Source organism: Papio anubis, chromosome 6, assembly GCF_008728515.1.
Source record: "Papio anubis isolate 15944 chromosome 6, Panubis1.0, whole genome shotgun sequence".
Taxonomy (NCBI): Eukaryota; Metazoa; Chordata; class Mammalia; order Primates; family Cercopithecidae; genus Papio; species Papio anubis.
Window position 1 is genome coordinate 121,681,154 of NC_044981.1, and position 3,882 is coordinate 121,685,035.

General features: G+C 40.8%; 1 pseudogene; it reads right to left on the minus strand.

Annotated features, from left to right (window-relative positions):
• Positions 1-985: 985 nt before the first annotated feature.
• On the minus strand, positions 986-2,573 carry LOC110743106 (annotated as a pseudogene).
• Between the last annotated feature and the right edge of the window lie 1,309 nt (positions 2,574-3,882).

Below are 3,882 nucleotides of genomic sequence, written 5' to 3' on the forward strand. Positions count from 1 at the left end.
GTTAAGTATGTATGTATCTAAACATATAATCTTATTGGACCATGGTCATATATGCAGTTAATCATTGACCAAAACTTTATTATGAGACATATGATTATGTGATTTTTTTTTGAATCTTATATAGCTTTAATTTCAGTGATCAAAAAAATGCAATAAATGGAATCTACACTAATTAACATTAGGCATGCACCTCTACCTGAAACTGCTGTTAGCTTCTGATTGGCCTAAATCTTTATAACTTATTTAGGCACATCACTGAATTTTTTGTACCCTGATATACAGGGTAAGTTAACTTCTTCCTTGTGGCAGTCTAGTAATAAGAATTATGTTCACTGGCTAGATTCCTTTATAAGTAAAGGCCTCTAGACTCTTAGGCTACCTATCCTACCTTGAGACTATACTTAAAATGGATATTTAAGCAAATCATCATATAGGAAAGGGAGATCATCAAGAAAACTGAAGTGTACTGTATAGAAACACTCTTGAATCTTTTTTCTCCAGCACTGATAATCAAACACTAGATAAGGACACCAAATTGATTCTTCCACTTCTGCCTTTCTGATAAACTGAGATCTTCCCTGAAATCAAGAAATGACTCCACACAAATATAGAGATTTTTGCATTATGTGGTCCCACTATCAAAATTATGAGGCAGTTAATGGGGCTTTGAGGAAAGCATAGTCCCATGTACAGTAATATGCATCTAAATAGAGTTTTCATTCACCTGTCAACTATTTTTACTACTAAGATTAGCATTAAAAATGAAGCAAACATATGACCCTCCAAGCTTCACACACCAAAAAATTGGTCTTTTGTTCATTCTCAGATGACAGGATGTCCCAAAGAGTAACAAAGATGGGAGCCAATCCTCTCATAGCCGTTTAGGTAAATCATCCCATCAACAACTCTTCATTTCTTGAACTACCTTCCTTTGCCAAAGAGGTAATGCTGAGATCAGTCAGAAGGAAACTTTCTGAAAACTGGCTTAGTTCTGGGTCTGTTCCAGTCGATTCAAGATGAACTGGCTTGTATCAATGAAGCACTCAACGCAGTTCACAAACCAGGCCTCAGCCCGACTGTCCAACTTTGGCCGAGGCTTGTCCATGCACTTCTCCCAACAAAGTTCAGTCATCTGGTGCACCAGGTGCTGGAAGCGCTGCTTTTGAGTTTCTACCTCGATGAAATGCTGCAACTGCGGGTCCACTGCACCCAAACCCGCCATGGAGGAAGAAGAGGAGGAATCCACCCCAGGGCGACCAGGCTTGCAGAGACGAACTCCGCACCAACTCGCCGACCTTCACGTGTCTCCGATTATATGATTTTTAAACAGAAAACAAAGAAAAGGAAAATAAAATCTTTTTAGTTACCAGGAAGCATCTTAGTATTTTAAATTATATTTGAAAATCATCATAGAGAGTTAGCAATGGTACCTTAATTTCAAAATATGGTGGATAGTATCAAGCTGTCTCCCTCTGGATATATGAAGGAGGTTATGCAGTCTTCAGGGAAGTTATGAATAAACTCGGAGAAAAAAATTGACAAATTCTGTAAAGCAGGAAGCAATATGCTTCACTCTAGGAAGTATCAGAAGCTATTGGTATCCAGTTTCTAGAATGAGCATTACCTTCTAAGAATTTAATATATGTTAACTCAGATATCAGTAGTTTACAAGGAACCATAAGTGAATGGACACAATTACTCTTTAAGTACAAAATAACAACTTCTTCCCAAATGTATCTAAGGATTCAATATAATCTCTGTCTTACTTTAGCAGGCATAGAGTAGCCAAAACAATCTTGAAAGTGAAGAACAATGTTATTTGACTGACTTCTACATCCTAATTTCAAAACTTACTATAAATCTATAGCAATCAAGATAGCTTGGTACACATGTCAAGACAGATATAGATCAATGAAACAAGATTGAGAATCCTGATATAAACCTTTACATTTATAGTCCATTGATTTTCAACAGAGATGCCAAGACAACTTATTGGGGAAAAAATAGTATGTTCATAAAATGGTATCAAAGCAACCGGAAAATCACTTGCAAAAGGGGGAATTTCAACCCCTAACTTATACTACACAGAAAAGTTAATTTGAAATGGATTATAGACCTACACATAAAACTATGAAAGTTTTAGAATAAAATAAGAGAAAATCTTTGTGACTTCCAGTTAGGAAAATATTTCTTAGTTGCAGTACCAAAAGCTTAATACGTAAGAGGAAAAGCTGATAAATTGGATTTCATCAAAATTAAAAATATTTGCACATCAAAGGACATAGATAAGAAAATGAAAATATAGGCCATAGAATGATAACAAATGCTGACAAATCATATTATAAAGGACTTGTCACCAGAATACATAAAATATTCTTCCTAATCAATAATCTGCAGGCAAATAACCCAATTAAGAATAGAAAAATATTTCAATAGTTATTTCATGAAAGATATATAAAGGGCTAATACATTAAAAGATGCTCAAGTCATAAGAATTAGGGAAATGCAAATTTAAACCACAGTAAGGGCTGGGTGTGGTTGCTAATGCCTGTAATCTCAGCACTTTGGGAGGCTGAGGAAGGCAGATCACTTGAGCCCTACAGTTCAAGACCAGCCGAAACAACATGGTGTGTCTCTACAAAGAAAAGGAAAAAGAAAAAACCCTCAAAAATTAGCCAGACATCATAGGAACAGCTCCAGTCTCCAACTCCCAGCGCGAGTGACACAGAAGACCGGTGATTTCTACATTTTCAACTGAGGTACTAGGTTCATCTCACTAGGGAGTGCGGACAATCGGTGCTGGTCGGCTGCTGCAGCCCGACCAGCCAGAGCTGAAGCAGGGCGAGGCATCGACTCACCTGGGAGGCCTTAAGAGGAAGGAATCCCTTTTTCCTAGCCAGAACTGAGACACACAACACCTGGAAAATGGGTAACTCCCACCCCAATACTAAGCTTTAAGCAAACAGACACACCTGGAGTCAATATCCCACACCTGGCCAGGAGGTCCCACACCCACAGGCCTCCCACTCATTGCTAGCAGCAGTCACAAGCCCAGTCTACCCGACCCAGGCAGCAGGGGAGGCTGGGAGGCCGCTTGGCAGGCAAATGGTAAACAAAGCCTCTGGGAGCTTCGAACTGGGTGGAGCTCACAGCAGCTCAGGAAACCTGCCTGTCTCTGTAGACTCACACTCTGGGGACAGAGGCACAGATAACAACAAAGCAGCAGAAACCTCTGCCGGGCCTACTTGACTCTGTCTGACAGTTTGGCAGTGGATCTCCCCAGCAGGGGTTGAGGATCTCTGAGGAAGGGACAGACTGCCTGCTCAGGGTCCTTGACTGAGAGTAGCCTAACTGGGAGACATCCCCACTAGGGCAGTCTGACACCCACACCTCACAGGGTGGAGTACACCCTGAGAGGAAACCTCAAAGAAACAAGAATCAGACAGGTACACTGCGCTGTTCAGCAATATTCTATCTTCTGCAGCCTCTGCTGCTGACATGAGCAACAGGGTCTGGAGTGGACCTCAAAGCAATCTCCAACACACCTACAGCTAGGGGTCCTGACTGGCCAGAAGGCTAGCAAACAGGAAGGACACCTACACAAAACCCCATCGATGCGTCCACCATCATCAAAGACCAGAGGCAGATAAAACCACAAAGATGGGGAAAAGCAGGACAGAAAGCTGGAAATTCAAAATAAGGCATCTCCCCGGCAAAGGCGCCAGCTCATGGCAACAACAGATCAAAGCTGGACGGAGAAGAACTTTCATGAGATGAGAGAAGAGGAAGCACAGTCCATCAAACTTCTCAAGCTAAAGAAATTACGTGCCAAGCGCAAAGAAACTAAAATCTTGAAAAATAGTGGAAAATTGATGGCTAAAA